Source organism: Macrobrachium rosenbergii, chromosome 49 (assembly GCF_040412425.1).
Source record: "Macrobrachium rosenbergii isolate ZJJX-2024 chromosome 49, ASM4041242v1, whole genome shotgun sequence".
NCBI lineage: Eukaryota > Metazoa > Arthropoda > Malacostraca > Decapoda > Palaemonidae > Macrobrachium > Macrobrachium rosenbergii.
This window is the reverse complement of record NC_089789.1, coordinates 27,706,905-27,726,706: the sequence shown is the minus strand read 5'-3', so window position 1 is coordinate 27,726,706 and position 19,802 is coordinate 27,706,905. Positions and strand designations below refer to the sequence as shown.

General features: G+C 36.6%; 1 long non-coding RNA gene across 1 annotated transcript in view; it reads right to left on the bottom strand.

Annotated features, from left to right (window-relative positions):
• Positions 1 to 285: 285 nt before the first annotated feature.
• LOC136832416 (uncharacterized) overlaps positions 286 to 19,802 on the bottom strand; it is a 169,186-nt gene continuing 149,669 nt past the window's right edge. The window contains exon 4 of the long non-coding RNA XR_010851194.1: positions 286 to 349. This is a non-coding gene — a long non-coding RNA (uncharacterized lncRNA). The remainder of the gene's footprint in view (positions 350 to 19,802) is intronic.

Genomic DNA, 19,802 nt, shown 5'->3' with positions numbered 1-19,802 from the left:
ACTTTCGCCTTCGTACAAATCAACGGGGTCGGCGCATCGCTAAGTAATCAAACGTACGCCTAAGCCACCTAAAAGTCTTGGTTATCATGCAGTATAAATACACAAGTGAAATAAGCAAACAGTTCGGAGACAGCGGGGCTGTTCATGCAAACTTTGACGATAATCCAGTAAAATATATGTTAAATATCAATGCTAAAATAGGTGTTAAATATCGATGCCAAAACTATCACAGGCTAAAGCGAACACGTACAAATGGTGCGGCAAATAATAGTCCTACTTGACTTACCCGGCATTTTTGAGGTTATTGATTTTGGACGCCTCCAGCTCGAACTCTTCATATTGGACACCTCTGGAAAATAAATAAAAGATATGAATTTAATAAGAACATAATTTGCACACATGAAAATTGCATACATCCAGTTTTGTTAAAACAAGCCATTAGGTCACAGTAATTCAAGGTTTTTTCCTCAGTTAAATTGAATAACTAATTTCATATATATATATATATATATATATATATATATATATATATATATATATATATATATATACTATATATATATATATGTGTGTGTGTGTGTGTTGTGTGTGTGCGTGAATTTTGTCCTTATGCATGCGTGACTTTTTATGTTCATAAAATGTAATCTGGCAAATATCGTTGTATCCAATTCATTTTAATATCAATTCACTATACCTCTGGAATAATCTCACAAGCAACGATCGACAGTGACTTTGACCACCGAGCCATCAAGAGAGATATAAGTTGATTTCAACTCTGCTGTACATTTGCCTATCAAATTCAAAATCTGTATTTATAATCGCTATCAACTTATCTCTCCTGCCTCATCAAAATGCGCATCACACACTCTATATATACAGTATATATATGTATGTATGTATGTATGCGTGTGTGTGTTTGTGTGTGTGTGTGTGTGAGCGTGAGCTCGCGCGTGCATGTGTGTGTATCTCAGAAACTCCCATAGCAATGTATCTGATTCTACAAAAGTATATCTTAGTTTAACCAGACCACTGAGCTGATTAACAGCTCTCTAGGGCTGCCTTGAAGGATTCGATTTACTTACATGTGTGGCTAAGAACCAATTGGTTACCTAACAACGGGACACCACAGCTTATTGTGGAATCCGAACCATTATTATGGCGAGAATGAATTTCTATCACCAGAAACAAATTCCTCTTGTTCTTCACTGGCCGGTCGGAGATTCGAACTCGCGACCATCAGAGTGGTAGGAGAACGGAACCCGGTCACTGAGCGAGGAACTATCGATTTCTACAACAACGGAATAATATGCACGGAAAAGAAAGAAAAGACGTCCCTTTCTTTTCACCGATCTTTCTATTCATTATTGTAGCTGACTTTCACTCATCCTTTCCCAGACCCCATTACGTCGCCTCCCAGCCGCCCTCCCCACGACCGACCCCACCTATCATTCCATCAGCCAAAAGTCACCAGTCCTGTAAGTTATGTAATGGCACAGGATTGGCTTGTCCCCAGCTGTAATATCTACACCCTCTCTCTCTCTCTCTCTCTCTCTCTCTCTCTCTCTCTCTCTCTCTCTCTCTCTCCCCATACACCGTTGTCACGGGCTTAATATATCCATCAGTCATCCGCAAATTCGATCGAGTTTTCCTTCTTATATTTTCTTTCTTTAGTGTTACATTCAAGTCATCGTCTATTCTAAATTACTGATTATGATCACCGTTTTCATTGTAATAACATCATATCATCATCATTATGTACAATGCATCTCATAATCATCGTCATTATCATCATGTGCCTTTACATAATCATCATCATCATCATTACTATACACAAAGCCAAAACAAGTTACCTTAGATTTTGCTTGGATAGATACTTAGAAGGGTTTTCGTTCGCTACTGTATGGGAGAGAGAGAGAGAGAGAGAGAGAGAGAGAGAGAGAGAGAGAGAGAGGGAGAGATTTCTAGTGAACTATCGTATCCAAACGTGAGGTAGAGAGAGAGAGAGAGAGAGAGAGAGAGAGAGAGAGAGAGAGACGGGAAGACAGAACTTCTTAACGTTAAAGAAAAATCCAACCAACAACAGTGACAAACAACTTCGTCTTAAGACCAGTAAATGATGATAGAAAGGAATCCCCAAATATCTAAATATCATCGCTACTACAGACTTTCATAGCAGGCAATGAAACTGATCATCAAACTCACAACACTGGACACCAACAGACCAAAACACAGTGTGAATGTCGCAGCAGTAGCCACCAAAATCAGCCCGCGCAACACCAGATCTGACACGAGCAGTCCACCACCTCTCGGTGCATTCACCACATTCATCAACACCACAACACCACCACCTCAGTTGCTATTGTGCTCTCTCTCTCTCTCTCTCTCTCTCTCTCTCTCTCTCTCTCTCTCTCTGTCTGTTTCATTCTTTATCTCTGGTTCATATGCTTTCTCTCTCTCTCTCTCTCTCTCTCTCTCTCTCTCTCTCTCTCTCTCTCTGTTTCATTCTCGCTCCCTGGTTCATATTCTTTCTCTCTCTCTGTATCTCTCTCTCGCTCTCTCTGTTTCATTGTCTCTCTCCGGCTTATATTCTCTCTCTCTGGTTCATATTCTCTCTCTCTCTCTCTCTCTCTCTCTCTCTCTCTCTCTCTTTCTCTCTCTCTCTCTCTCCTTGTCCAAATCCCCCGACAAACCTCCAGGAGAGAAGGGGAGAGGAGAGAGAGAGAGAGAGAGAGAGAGAGAGAGTTGGGAGGGAGAGGGGCCAGAGAGAAAGAGAGAGAGAGAGAAAGAGAGAGCAAGACGGAGCGCGGGACACGAAGAATATTGATCTCTCCATTGTTCCTTTCTCAATACTGCGGCTTCGAGCTGTCCATAACGCTGATGTAGCCCGGATCACGAGACTTCTTGTTAGCTGACGCGCTAGATTCGTTAGTCCTTTGGTAAGAAGACAAAAAAAAAAAGACAGAGATATACGGAAAGCTCATCTGGAAAGCTTTTGGGCAGAGGTGGTTTTGAGGGAGAGACGTCGTGATGAACAGAATATAAATGTTATAAGCAGAAATAGGCTTGTATAATTACAAAGCATAAAACTACCGCGTAAATGTCATTGATTAGCAAAATGAATAATTAGCAATGGAATGTTATTTGGTGACCAGATTAAAGGAAATCATTTTGTATAACACTTGTGAATCACTGCGCACCTGCAAAGCGATAATGGGAAACCCGAGTTTTTCCATGAGATTGATAGTGAAGGCATGAATGCCTTTTAATACAATGTATTTAATTAAATGACCACATTCTTCTTGTCCGTGATATCGTCCTGCTTACAAAAGAAAAGTGTATACGCATATATTTCATCTGTATGTAACTCAGCGTACGAGTAATGGAGTCTGCTAAGTAAATCCTGAACATAAATATAATCAATGAAAATCCTTCGTGTGTTTATAGCGTACACATATCTGTCCTATATATATATATATATATATATATATATATATATATATATATATATATATATATATATATATATATATCTATATATATATATATATATAGTGGTACGATAGTTGGTGTCGTGGCATGCCACTCGTATTTCGCTGGTTCGCGTCTACCCCAGGGCGATTAAAAATCACTGGCTCAGGAGCATGATCAATTACTACTGCAGTGTGGGGTCTGCGGTGGGAGGTTGAAACCAACATTCTTTGGAACCTCGAAATTCAAGTCAATGGCCCCTTTTGTGTGCTTGTTCCATGTGAATAGGTTTTATCTGCTGAAATAATAATAATAATAAATAATATGCGTAACACTATTATACCAAAATGAAATAATAATTTCCTCAAGCATTAAACTATTTTTTTTATAAACATGAAGTAATATTAACCTACATAAAGAAAGAAATCACTTAATTGTAATATAAGGAAGCTATGTTACAGGAGACCACGGCAAGGTAACACCGGGAGTAGGAAATTAATAAATCCGAGATGAACTCGACCGTGACAAAGTAAACACCAGAGATACGTAGTTATTGAGACAGGGAGGGGGCGAGGGGGCGGAGAGACAAACAGACAGACTGACAAGCAACACTGAAACATGGGAGGGAGAATGAGACTGAGAGGTAAAAATGAAGTTAAAGAATTAAGGGAGAAAAAGAGATAGATAAAGAGGGAGAAGACACAGTGAAGAGAGAGAGAAGTTAAAGAATTTAGGGAGAAAAAGAGACAGATAAAGAGGGAGAAGACACACTGAAGAGAGAGAGAGAGAGAGAGAGAGAGAGAGAGAGAGAGAGAGATGAAGTGGAAAAATATAGGGGTGAAAGAGAGAGAGAGAGAGGGAGACAGAGAGATGAAAGAGGAAAGACATGTGCGCACACACGCACACGCGCGAGCGCGCACACATACACGCAGAAAAGTGCGTGGAAGAGAGGATGATTGTTGAGAGAGAAAGGGTAAGGAGAGGCGTTATAAGAAAGATGGCAGGGGAGCGAGGTTAACAATTTCAACAACAAGTCATTTATTGCCCCTACACAATGGCTGGATTTCAAACAATGCCATACTCTCACTTCATATGAATATTGTTTACTTCCCAATACTTTGCATTATTGTGAGCAAAACACAAGACAATGATATATGAAATCTTGGGACTGAATTTGGGCAAATCTGTTATATATATATATATATATATATATATATATATATATATATATATATATATATATATATATATATATATATATATATATATATATATATATAATATATATACATATATATAAATAAAAGATAAAATCCACAGAAAGGAAAGGGAAACATTGGAGTGCTGCGTGGCCTTTCGACTGTCTGTCGTCCTTTACTTAGCAGACTGCTTAGTAAAGGACGACAGACGGTCGAAAGGCCTCGCAGCACTCCAGTGTTTCCTAGTCCTTCGTGGATTTGATCTTTAATTATATATTCATCACGTTCCATATTTTCGTGATTCAGTTATACATATATATATATATATATATACATATATATATATATATATATATATATATATATATATATATATATATATATATATATATATATATATATATATATATATATATCAGAAGAGAAAGCTGAATGAGAGGATAGATCTTGCAGTTTCTAAAGTCTGTAGACAAGGGAAGAATAACGGTTTAAGATACGTGTGAGACCACTAAAATTAGCAGAACAAATAGTAAAAATTGTTCATGCTTTTGATATGGAAAAGAGGAACAATGAAAATACAAATATGCTGTAAGCCTTATTTTTCACGTTTTATACTTTGAAGAGTAGCAAAAATTTGATAGGAAGAGACTGTACATGGCAAGTAAGCTTGGATTCCTTGGTGTAAATGTGAAGATCAAGAATCCCTCTGCCTTATTCTCAAGAAGGATCTTAATTGCCGAATAGTAAATGGGAACGATATTTACTACATTATTTGCTAATGCAGATTTGCCAGAATATTAAGCTGATAAAAGCAGTGGTAACGTGAGTCCTGGTTAGAAGTTTGTGTGACAATGAAAGTAAACATAAAACGAAAGTTCAACCGGGAGAAGAAGAGCTAAAAATGTGACCAGGTATGGTTTCTTTAAAAAAAAGTAAGTTCGTCTTGCTGAAAGCTCAAGTAAGATATATAGAGACGGTGTCTGAGGGATGTGCTTGGCTTAGATATAAAAAAAAGAAATTGCAAGAGCTGGATCCTTAAGGCACCTTAGAGGATGTACAGTTAAAGGTACAAATTACAGACTGAAGCGGCAAAACAGAAGTTTGTAAAATAGTGCGGAGTTTGGCGAATGAAAGAAGGAACTCGCCTCAAGTGCAGCTAATGAAGCGTTTGAAGAGAATGCAAGACAATAGAAAAATATGTTATGAGAATGGTTAATGGGAAAGATATTTTAAATCTACAATGATCTTCAGACGTAGACAACAAAAGAAAGTCCACTTGAACGTTGCGAGAGTTAAAAGTGTTTATATTAGATACCTGCGAATGTTGTTGACATGAATGCTTATGATATAAGAAAATTTTATATATTTACAGAAGAAGAATAATAATAAAGAAAAATTTGTAAGTTGCATATATGTACATAGAGGAACATTTATGAATGGTAGTAAGAGTAGTACTGAGGGAACTTTAGAGCTAGTAATGTAAAGTAAAGAATGATTATGTAAGAGAAAGACATCAATCAGGATCAATTTAAGAGAGGAGAAAATTGGCAGTATAGAAAATATCTACTGATAAAATAGAGGCACAAGAGTCAGTTAGGCTGAAGTATAGGGCTTTCTAAAACTGGAAGATGAGATATGCGTAGATGAGGAACGATATGGAGAAGAAGAAAGAGAAAATAATGAGATATTGGGCATAACCACTGGAATAACTACAGAGGATTTGATTAGAAGGGCAGGAACAAAGGAAAGCGGAAAGGATATTTGCAGAATATCAAAGCCAAGGAAACATCAAAGACAAGATCTGGGTCAGTCAGGTGTCATCGAAGAGAGTGGAGGAAGTAGCTAGCTTAAGGATGATGACAAGTGTGGTCAGATTATATGAGCATTTTTAAAAAAATGAAAGAGGTGATTTGGAGAAGGTGGGGAGGGTGGAGGGGCCAGTAGTGGAGATACAATCTATAGAAGTAAAGAAGACTAAGTAAAATGAAGAATGCCAAAGCACCAGGCCCGTTAGAAGTGCAAATTGAAATGTTGAAGGTAACTGGCATAGGGGAGGAAGAATGGATACTTGAACTATTAAGGGCAATTTGGGAAGAAGAATGAACGGGAACAAAGTCTGGTGGTGAAAGGATTTAAACAGAAGGTAGATATCATGGAGTGTGGTAATTACATAGGAATCAAAGCAACAGAGTATGTGTTCAAGCTTTAGAAAGAATACTTGATGAGAGATTACAGGTAATTGTGAAGGTTGCTGAACAGCAGTATGGTTTCGTTGTCATTATTGTTATTATTCACAAGATGAACCCTATTCATATAGAACAAGCCCACAGGGACCATTGACTTGAAATTCAAGCTTCCAAAGATTATGGCGTTTATTAGGAAGGAGTAAGAGGAGGTGATGGAAAACACAGAAAGAAGAGATCTCACTCTTTAAAAAAAAAGAAAATTAATAAATATAAAAATTTATTAAAATGCAAGGAGAATAGTGTTAGGGTAGTAATGCATTGCATCCTCACTTGAACTTCTGAAGTTCAACTGCACGACATCCTCTGCAAGGTTGTTCCACAGTCCAACGGTGTAAGGAATAAAGCACCACGGGAACTGAGAAGTTCGACAGCGAGGCACATTTACTGCATACTGGTGCTACCCTTCAGCAAATCTGGTTGCTCTCAGCAGGAAAAGGGGATCAGGGATCAATTGCGAATGTGAAAGATCTCTGTTAAAATACCTTATTAAAATAGCCATCAGCATTTCATTTAACTTCTTCTTGGGGTCAGGATCTAATATAACGCCTGAAAATTAAGTGCCTGACAAGCTTCAATAATACGATCCCAATTGGTTCTAGATTTCAGTCAAACTGTTTTTCCAATGGTAGCATTAGGAAAATACTGATTAACAGATATGTCCATCTCAATGGCGTAATGATCAGAAGTGCCTATACATTCAAAGACCTTGTTGGACTTGACAATAGCTGGAACATCTGTGAATATGAGGCCTAGTCTGTTACCTGAAATATGTGTGGGTTCCTCAATTAGACGGACAAAATCGGAGGATGCACAGAACTCAGGAGCAGACCGGCCATGTTTATCTGTGGAATTTGAATTTAGCCATTAGAGGTAGAGGTACAGTTGGTGACGCCTTTATAACAAGACAGTTACAGAGAAGAAGTTGGAAGGTAAACGGATTTACTGCTGAGCATTCGTAGACCTAGAGAAGTCATTCGACAGAATGCTAAGGGAGGTGTGTTTTGGTGTACAAAGACGAGGAAAACACCAGAAAAGCTTTTAGTTACTTTGGTTGAAATGATATATAAAAGGACAAGGATCAGACTAATAACAGCCTATGGCAAAACAGAAATGTTTGAAGTCGAGCTGGTTAAATCAAGGATCGGCACTCTGCCCATCTCTGTTTACACTGGTTATGGACGTAACGAGTGAAGGGACTATGGTTGAAAACCTACGGTAGAAACTGAAGAAGAACCGCAATGAGTGTTGAAGATTACTGATAAGTTAAGAGAGCCGAGAATAAAATGGATTGGGCATCTGGTAAGGATAAGTGAAAAGGAAGGGTGAGGAGGCTTAGGGAGAACGAGGGAAATGAAGAGGAATGATAGTATAGTGTGAGTGTATGTGTGTGTGTGTGTGTGTGTGTGTGTGTGTTTGGGGGAGTGTGATTGTGTTTGTGTTACTTTGGATATGTCTAATATCTATTAAATGAGAGAGAGAATCTGTTATTGTGCAGAGCGTTTTCTTCACACAAAAAATTATCGCAATATTAGCATACAAAGACAATAACTCTAAATATATCACACGAAGAAGAAGGAAAAATGTAATGATATAAAACTCAAGGTTTTAAACTACTTAAAACGAAAACTCAGTGAATAAGAGTATTGTTAAAACAAGCATAAACGCAAGACGGATGTAAATGAAGATATCGAAGAAACGAAAAAGACTTAGGGTTCAAGAAATAGATCGTGATGTTTGGAAGACAAAGCGATGAAGGAATTTAGTCTACGAGAATTGGAGACACATACGAAACAGGAATGAAAGGAATATAAATTCATCTTTCTAAATGATCTCTTTGTGTCCGGAGATGAAAAGGGAAGATGGTGAAGGGGAGGACGAGAGAGGAAAGCATCAGTTCTGTCCATTCTTTCCAGTCTCCCCCGGTGGAATAACGCATAACGGAATCCCTCACGCTCAGTGCTGAATAATAGTTCTTCATTGGAGGGTGGGTAGAGCTCTCGGCTATCACGCTGTTGGCCCAGCGCGGCGTTCGACTCCCCGACCGGCCAGTGAAGAATTAGAGGAATTTGTTTCTGGTGATAGAAATTCATTTCTCGTCATAATGTGATTCGGATTCCACAATAAGCTGTAGGTCCCGTTGCTAGGTAACCAGTTGGTTCTTAGCCACGTAAAATAAATCTAACCCTAGGAGAGCTGTTAATCAGCTCAGTGGTCTGGTTAAACTGAGATGTACTTAGTGCTGAATAATCAGTAATTTAATTTCTTAAGAGGTCTGTCAAGATTTCATGTAGATAGCCTCTTAGCACTAGAGAGTTTGAAGAGCTTTTCCTTCTTCTTATCTGCGAGGAGTAGGTTGGAGTAGGTCCGCACTTCGTGGAGGGTTCCTCATCGACCTAATGTATTATGGAGTACAGCATATTTGAAAGTGCGGAGTTGGTATCCCTGAATCTTTCATATTTTCCTTATTTCAAAGGTGGAGACGCAACGTCCTTCCCGGTTTTACCTAATGTAGTTACGCTAATGGAATTAAGAATGCCTGGTGCCTTAATGGCCTTAATGAAATGAGTTACAAATAAAATTTTAAAATGTCAGTCATAAAGTTCTCTTATATTCTAACTTTTTCGTTCTGAGTAGTAGAATGACTAAATTCTCTATGATTCATATCCTTGATTCATTTGTTTCTCTTTTTTCTCTCTCACCCAGAGGAGTTTAAGGGAGGTGATGCGATCATCGGTGTCTGCTGGTTTTTTAGTCTATTTGCTTATCTGTCAGCCCTTTTTGTCCACCAGACATCTTTTAATCTGTTTCAATGAATTTCAACTTAATTTTGTAACCTATAAGCTACTGAAGAATGAAGACCTAATTAGATCTTATGGTGATTTCGCATGTGACTGAAATTGATTTCTCATAAATAATAATGGTTTTTGACTAAGATAGATCCAGCTTCTGTTCCACGTATGGATCCAGTGTGCATAACATAGGAGGAAATATTAAAAGACCATCGATGGGTTTCGATGAAATTCCATGGTGGAAGGGTGACTGATAATTAGAAGATATATATATATATATTATATATATATATATATATATATATATATATATATATATATATATATATATATATATATATATATATATATATATATATATATTCTGTCTATTATCATCATACGTGTCCCCATTTCCAATATATTTTTATTCCTTGTTTCTTATTTACCCCTTAATCCTTAATCTACCTTACTTTCTATGCTTCGCCATCATTCTCGTTATAAATTTTCACATTGAGTTTCATTCTTTCTCAATGTCTATTATGCTTTTTTCCAGTTTTGTCCCTTTTTTCAATTCGTACGTTTTATATTTACGTTCTATCAATTAATATTACTTCAGTTCATTTTGACTGATATTTTCCATTCACTTTAAATTCTACTTTTTTTTATTATTTTACCATATGTTTTTATATTTTTTCCTTCCTTTGTTTTCATTCATCCGTTCCCATTTTTTTTCAATTTATCAATCATACATTTTTAATTTTTTGTCTCGTTTATCATAATTCATATGTTAGGTTTTGATTGAATATTATCAGCCATGTTTCAGTTATCTTTCTTTATTTTTGAATTATGTTTTCCATCACATAAATATAATCGAATCTTTTCTGGTATTTTGGATGGTGATTTATCTGTAATTTATTTTGTGATTACTGATACACTATATTTTCATTCATATTCTTATGTTATCCCTTAATTTTCGGGCATTTTCATTTTTCTTTTAATTTTTTCTTTTAATCACTGAAGACCTCCACGAAAGGGGAAAGTCGAAGGTCTCTGCTGATATAAAGGTTATGGAAAATCATAAAGATATAATTCGACTGATGTCTAAATGATAGTCACCAATTTCTGAAGAAAGGGGAACAACTCTTCAGGGCATGTTACCCAGCAGAGACAGGCCCTGATGGAATGCTCACATCAAGATAAGAGGCTAAAACTCCAGAAATAAAAGAACAGAAGACCTGAAGAAGGTATTTTCTCTGCAGCGTTAGAGGATCAAGATGCACCCTCAACCTGCCAAAGAAATTTTTAAGCGGCGAAAGTAACACCGAAAAACTTGTCAGTCATTAAGACTCATGAGTCACAGAGTTTGCTACAGAAAGCGAAATGAGGTAATGATACGAGACCGGATAATCAATAAAGCTGTAGCCTTCTTGGGAGCTCAGCTTCATACCCATATGAGGGTAGAACAATCAACTGTAAAAACTGCATTGTACAGCGATCACTTCTCTGCTAAAACTAAATACAACGAAGGTCCTAAAACTCTTTCCTGGTGAACACCTGACAACGCACTTTCATTTAAAAAGCAGCAGTGGACGAATAGTTTGCGAGATCTGTAGTCTTTTAGGAAAAAGTGAAAGGAACGGCTTTAAAAGCCTGGAGAGGCTTACTGATCGGCGTTGTTATGGGAAATCCAATCTCCGAGAGATTAATTCAACTCTACATCTCTAATTGAATGAGAGATATGAACCAGTTGAACAGCCACTGCTATGCTCTCATAAAAGGGCGTTTCCAGGGGACAGATGGCATTTGAGAGGTTCTTGAGAGAGAGAGAGAGAGAGAGAGAGAGAGAGAGAGAGAGAGAGAGAGAGAGAGACGTACACTTGTCATTGTCGAGTCAAAGGGAAGATTATCCGGTCCACATTTCATTCTTTATCTTTCTCTCCGTTTTCCTATCGGCCTCTCTCAGGTCACTTTTTAAAAGCTCTGTTGCTTTGTTTTATTTTACTTCATTTTTCTGTTTCTTGTTGCTATTTTCATCCATTTGCCTCTTCAGCCAACTCATTCCTCTTTTTATACGCTGTTATTAGCTTGCTTTTTGTCTGTTTGTTTATTTGTTTGGCTGGGTCAAATCTTGTAACTCAATATTTGACATGTTCCCTTCTTCCGATGGACTTGAAATTTTGCATGTATACTCAATCCCGGTGAGACCTCTAGTGACTCTACAGCGACCTATCCGAGTATCTCAGGATTTGTATCAAGTGAATAACTCTTCGGATTTTTCATACCGTCTTTGACTAGGTAGAATAAGTTAATAACTCTACGGATTTTTCAACCTTCTTTGACTCGACAGGGTATTATAGAATATCACGTTCAATTTCGTTAGCTACAATAATTATAAATCGGTTACAATTTCTGTCAAGACAAAAAAGTATAAAATAAAAAGTTGTATATATGTTTTTTAAACACGCTTTTATTACAATGCACTAAAAAATAAAAATAAAAAAAATTTTTATTTCTTATAGCATTCCCTTGTATGTTTGGCACCCACGCTTTTATTTTTGTAGACGTGAACAACTGTAAGAAAATCCTGGCGTCTCAAAAAATTATTTTTTACTTTTTAGTGCATTTTAATAAAAGCGTGTTTAATTTTTTTAATTCTTGGGGATAAGAGGACTTAATTGACCGAAGTTTTTGAAATTGATGAACTGATCAGTAAATTATTGGTGAAATGGAAGCGAAAGCAATTATGATGATTGTAATGAATCATCATCATCATTGCATCTGAAGATCGCAAAGAAAATGATTGATGGTAAACATAATGACGATTTCATGAAGGAGTTGGCATAAATGATAATGAAATCAATAATGATAACATTCATGATGAAGATTCTGATGTTGAACAGAACCAAGAAAATGATGATGATGATTGAAAAAATTATATTGATGATGGTGATGAGGGGGGTGGGTGAGGAAGGAAGAGAAAGAGAGAGAGAGAGAGAGAGAGAGAGGAGATGGGAAGCGTGAGGTCGTTAATCCTCATTAAGTGACAGAGCCGAGGAGGATGACAGGCAGGCAGGGACAGGGACTCAAGGGAAACAGGGACAGACGCACGGACAGACATACAGACAGACATACAGACACAGAGGGAAAAGAGACAGAAATGGACAGACCGACAAAAGTAAAGAGAGAGAGAGAGAGAGAGAGAGAGAGATTAAGAGAGAAAAGATGAATTCAAATTGTGTGGATAATGTATATATATATATATATATATATATATATATATATATATATATATATTTTATATATATATATACATATATATACACATATCTATATATATATATATATATATATATATATATATATATATATATATATATATATATATATATATATGTACGGGTGTGTGTATGGAGAGACAGACAGACAGACAAAGAGGAGGGTCCTTAGTGATGGAGGGTGATCATCGGCACGATGTCCTCCAGAGCACAATCAAGGGAATTATCGGTTATAGATTTTCCCGACATTGTCGCTCTCCGCCTGAGAACGACCGAGGGGAAAACTTCCTTACGAGGATTCTAAACTTCTCTCGTGAAATGGGTCCAGTCGCCATACTTTTGGTCGGTTTTAGTATTCAGTCTCTTTTTTAGTTTTCTCTAAAAGAAAACTATTGAGATGGTTATTTGTCCGTCCGTCCGCGCATTTTCTGTCCGCCCTCAGATCTTAAAAACTACTGAGGCTAGAGAGCTGCAAATTGGTATGTTGATCATCTGCCCTCCAGTCATCAAAATACCAAATTGCAGCCCTCTAGCCTCAGTAGTTTTTATTTTATTTAAGGTTAAAGTTAGCCATGTTCGTGCGTCTGGCAATGCTATAGGGCATGCCACCACCGGGCCGTGGCTGAAAGTTTCACGGGCCGCGGCTCATACAGCAATATACGCTGTACAGAAAACTCGATTCTTCGGCTCATTTTTACTTGTTATCCACTTGCATCTAGTTCTTCGTGTTTTTGATGTTCTGTCATTTATTTTACTGAATGGATTCCCTTTTTCCCTCACGCGACAACGATACACCGCTTTTCATCGTTGATCCGTCTTGTATGACTTTGGCCTTCATCGCATGACTATCCCCTTTACAATTCCCTTTTTCGTTTATGATTCTTCCATCATATCTTATCAGTATGGATGTATAGATATTAGGCATACATGTCAGGCACTGGGGCAACTAAGGCCTTTCAGCGCTGAAACAGAAACTGACAGTAGAAAGGTTACAAAGGCGTAACAGGAGGAAAACCTCTCAGTTTCACTATGAATCAATGTTTAGGAGAGGGTGGGCAGTAAGATGGAAGAAAGAGAATATGAACGGAGGTACAGTGAAAGGAATGAAAGCAGTTGTTATGCTCTTACTCTTATTTAGAATACCTCCAATGACATTCTACTAAAAGTGCCTCAGTGGTAAAGCGCTGAGCTGGCGTTAGCGACGTCTTGGGTTCAATTCCCCCTTGTTCACCCCTTCGACCCGGATGTAAAAGGGTATCGGCACTTGGCTGGGAATCAAAGCCGGGAGAGGGAAGGAACCTGCCACCCATCCCCACAAACGATTGGCCAAGCATACTTACTCCCCTTCCTGAAAAAATGACTTGACCCCAATACCATTCGATGGTATGGCACTGGCTCTGGCTTGTCTACGAGGCTGGAAGCAATTGTTTGGTTAGTGGAACCGTACGGTCAGTGAAACATTCAACATTTACCGATATATCGGTACGCCTTTATTCTTCGGGAATGAAAAATGTCATAAACGTATGTAATTCCCAAGGCAGTGTAACACAAAATTAACAAATAGGCTTCCTCAAAAAATTCAAAGAGGGATTTATGCACAAGAATGCGTACACAAACTTTCATTTTAGAACATCAAAAGAAATAAATAAAATGCAACCAATTTTTAAGTGGTAACAAAGACACAAACTATCCAAAGAAATCTTTGAATTATTTGTTATAATCAGGATGGAAATTAAGAAGAGAGAGAGAGAGAGAGAGAGAGAGAGAGAGAGAGAGAGAGAGAGAGAGAGAGAGAGAGAGAACAAACTAAATTTCTGATGTGCTACAATGCCGACTTACGTGTTTGGTTGTAATTGATGCTTCAGAATATACATAATTTTTAATCAGCACTTTTCGAAGGTCTTAAATACATTTTATTTTCTGGTTTTGATCAGTTTATATTTAGTAAAGGAAAACTGCCCGAGTACATACAAGAAAAATATTCAATCATGTTTTATAATCTTTTAGACATTTCCACTCAACGCGCAATCGATAAACTCAGTTCTAAAGAAAGTAAACATATATTAACTTTTAGCAACAAACAAAAAAAATAGCGAGTTCCAGTGTCTATTTATTCCATAGACAGACTAGTATATCCTTCAAAATGGATGTACTTGTGTCCCCAACGATTTTCAAAGAATAGCTCACATTCGCCCTTCACGAAAGACTAAATCCTCGTTCTCCCTTATCAGATGGATGGCTCTCTTCCTCCCTTTTCTAAATGAGGCTTCATACTCTGCCTTTCAAAAGGATGGTTGTAATTTCCCCCCTATTAAAAAGACGGCTTTTTATTTTCCGATTTCGAAAACATGGTTCTTTTGCTCCTTTTATAAAAAAAAGATGTTTGTTTTACTCACGTTTTACTCCTGTTAGAAGGATGGTTTTGAATTGAATTGAATTGAGTATGGAATTTAGGCAGGACAAGCATTGGGACCTATGAGGTCATTCAGCGCTGAAAAGGAAATTGACAGCAAAAGGTTTGAAAGGTGTAACAGGAGGAAAACCTTGCAGTTGCACTATACATCAATTGTAGGGGAGGGTGGAAAGTAAGATAGAAGAAAGAGAATATGAAAGGAGGTACAGTAAAAGGAACGAAAGGGGTTGCAGCTACGGGACGAAGGCACGCTACAAAGAATCTTAAGTAATGCCTACAGTACATCTCATGAGGTGCACTAACGGCACTACTTGCCTACGGGGGAAAAGGTCGGTTTTGATTTTCTTTTTGTCGAAAGGATAGTTCCTACGTTCCCTTTTCAGAGATAGTTCTTTTCTTGTCCTCCATTTACGGTAGGGCGGCTCAAATTTTCATTATATTCCTCTATAACATTCATCAGATTTCCACCCTACGTGTGTGGAATAGTTATTAAAAAAACGACGACAAAATGAATGCAGAAGTACTTAGGATGTGGCACTGTTTAGATGGCTAGACTAAGTTCCTTTACTGTTTCTCTGTTTATCATTTGTTAGTTTAACCCTTTTCCTTCCCCCATTCAGTTCAAAATACAAACAGATATAAATTCTCATAAAAAAAAATATCACTGGAGGAGCAATTTTTCACGAAAAGTGTCCAGTTAATCGCGCATGCCGGAAGGACTAAATTTTGCCAGAAACGAAATCCTACAGAAATAGAATAAGATGCTAATGACGATGTTGATGGCGATGGCCGGTTAATATATAATATCCTGGTATATTTCATCTTGCCTAATCCTCCTATTTACTTCAAATCAGTGATCCGCATTCAAGAACTGAGGAATTTTCCAGTACTCTCCAATGAAATTTCAGCACATGATGAAGAGCAATGAACAGCTTTGAAGTTCACTACTGGAAAATAAAAAAAAAAACAAATTAGAATACATCCTTGATATCCTCTGCTGGTTAAATTTAAGGGTAGTCATTCTTAGATGGGTATGAAATAAACAAAAGCGCTTATTAAACATCACAGATCTGCCAGTGCCACTCAACAGTGAATTAATTAATCCGTCCCGGTGAATGCAAAGCATCAACTAAAATTATTTTGAAAAATTTAACAACAAAGTTTCTGTTGTTGGGAATCAAGGCTTCGTTTGTCCCCTGGATAACTGGTTTGTTTATTTATTTAAATTAAGCACGCTTATGTCAACTCGGGCCTTTGTCTGAGGGCGGACCGTAAATCTGGCATATCTTTAAAAGGGTATGAGGTTCCTGCTGCAGTCCTCCGGGCTCGGCCTGCCCACCGCTTGACAATGGGACTGGATGGGGAAAACTCGTCCAATCTTCCTCGATACAAACCTCAAATTAGTTATCAGATGGTAATATCCCGAAGAGCACATGCTACAATACCAGCCAGTGTGATAAATATTTCCTCTCATCCGTTCTGTCTTTTCTAATAACATATCTCCAGAACGGTTCAGCAGTGTCTCACTCCAGATATCAAAGAAGATTTTGTCTTTATTCCTGTGTTAAAATTTAGTCGAATCAGTATCCTTTGAACTTTACACTCAGGAAGTTTTCAGCTTTCACCAAGTTTCTCTAATGTGAGATCTTTAGTTCATGAAATCTTCCTGACAGACAATAAACTGACTGAATGAAAATTATAACCTCCAGGGGAGATATTAAACATTTGAATATCATGTAGAATCTACTGGTCACTTTTACCAGATACATATGTAATTGTAATAGCCACAATGCCCTCTTAACTTCTCGAATTCTTCGCGCTTGGAGCTTACGGCTTTGTAGTGACAAGCATATCCAAAAAAGCGCGAAGAATTCGAGAAGTTAAGAGGCCATTGTGGCTATTACAATTACATTTGAATATTATTATTAGTTCACGGAATCATCAAAGCTTCAAAATTAGAGCTACCTCCGGGGTACATTAAGAAACGTGAAATTCCCATCCCTATTGGTGATATAATTACAAACATTTTTGCAATTCTGCGATGGTACGTCATGATGACAGAGATTAAAAATCCAATATGCCGCAGTAAAGATAAGCTTCAAATAGAATGTTTGCACGCTAATTCGATGGTTGAAAACATTCAAGCAATTTTAGAGAGAATTTGGACTTTCCCAATTAGGTGATTTTTATTAACAATCAATGGTAGATTACCGTCTTTGATATAATTACATTCATAAACATCGGGGCTGAATAAAAGTTTACAAACCATCAGATTAGAACTATCACGGGATGCATCTAAAGCTATTCAAAACTGCGATGAGTTCCTGAAACCACAGCCTCATTTACATTATTCATATCATTTGCTCACAGTTTCATTCATAAACTGTTGCTTTTATTCTATCCATCTACCAGATTTTCTGTATTCAGTGTTTATACTCAATGTTCAATTTTCACTAAACCTTATTAATTATTTTGTAATTCTTCTTCTTTTTCTTCTTCTTCTTTCTCTGCATCATTTCCCACTTCTATGTGGGGTCGATGTTTCTGACATCTTTCCTCCACCTGGCTCTGTCAAACACATCGTCCTCTGATAATTGTTTGTCTCTCAGATCTCTAACCACATCCATCCACCTTCGTTACAAAGTAGTTAATATTACAAAATAATATTAACTATTTTATAATTACTCTGTAATTATTCAGTCGTTCAAAGGTTTGTTTTATAAGAACTTGTGGTGATAAGAAAAAACATGGTAAATAAAGAAATGATGCCCAAAATCAATAAAAAAGACAAAAAAAAAAATAGCCTTATCATTATGGGCTTGATTGATGATATTTCTGGTGACAGCCTCGTCATACACATTTAGAAAAAGAGAGCAAGAATATGTCATTTATGACATGCACAGTACAGATTTGGGATTTTATTTATTTTATTTCTATTACCGAGTGAAAGATGAATTTCAAGACGAGAAGAGTCAGTACAACTTTCAAATATCAAAAGATTTTGACAGAAGCTACGCCTTTCAGATCTACCCAGAATTTCTTATCATGCTCTAATTTGTTTTAGAATAAGGAATTCTTGTCATTCGCGTTAAAATCTTCAATTTCAATCACCGTTGGAAGTATGCCATCGGGGTAAACTGGATAACTTAATAAATATCAACAACAAAAAAGTGGTATGAAGGCTATACAAATGTGACGTGGGCCAACGTATGATATGAATTAATATTTTTTTTTTCAAAAAGTAGAGTAAAAAGATAGCTCTGTAAAAAAAAAAATAAAAAGCCTTTCAGAATAATCTCATTCGTTCCTATCAACAGTCCAAAGAGCCATTGACAACAGAGTTGCATTTTCAGAAAAGCTCAGTTCCACTGGATAACATTTTCTTCATCGTATTAAAACTCTTTCACTGTTTATTAGATATATAGAATAAATAAAATCCCAGATTTGTGCCGTTCGTGTCATAATTGACATATTCTTGCTCTCCTTTCTGTCATCAGAAATATCATCAATCATAATGATAAGTCTATGTTTTGGTTTTGGTTTCTTGTCTTTGTTATTGATTTTGGGCATCATTTTTTTCAATTGCCACATTTTTTTTTATTACCACAATTATAAAACCAACCTTTGAACGACAGAATAACTACAGAATACTTGGAATCTATCTGATTTCTATTTCAAGATTAGTAAATGTAAGATTACGATTATATTATTGTATCATTCAAAAAATTTTAATTCAGTGAATGGCTTTTTTACAATTATGATTTAAGCACATTTCTCTTCATTTGTATTTGTTTTCGAGCCACAATAACATTGAATTATTATAAGCTCGAGCGTCACATCTCCCTTCATACATCTCAATTTTAGTGTCTTTTTTTCTTTGAGATTTAGCATTCCAAATCTTTAAGCGCTAGGAACCCAGCGAATAGGCATAGCTTTCAGCAAATTAGAGCCATACAAAAATTCGTATTTCCAATATTTCAGTGAGAAAAAGACTTTGGACTCCTTAATTCTTGGACTTCTAAAAACCCTCGGGCCAATCAATTTAGCCGTAAAATATTCTTGCAAGGATTAATGGGACTTTCTGATTTTTGGTCTCAGAATTTCTGAGTGCCTGGCTAGTCAAAAAAAACTAATCAGGGATATTGTTAGTCCAATCCTTATTTTAAAGGTTTAGCAGACTAAATGCTAAATCTCTCTTTCTCTCTCTCTCTCTCTCCCCTCCTGTGATTATATATATATATATATATATATATATATATATATATATATATATATATATATATATATATATATATATATATATATATAATACATATATATATTATATATACATATATCTATATAAATATATAATAAAAAATATATATATATACAGTATATATGTGTGTGCGTTTCTATGTGTTCAAATTCATAAGCATATTACTCGAGCG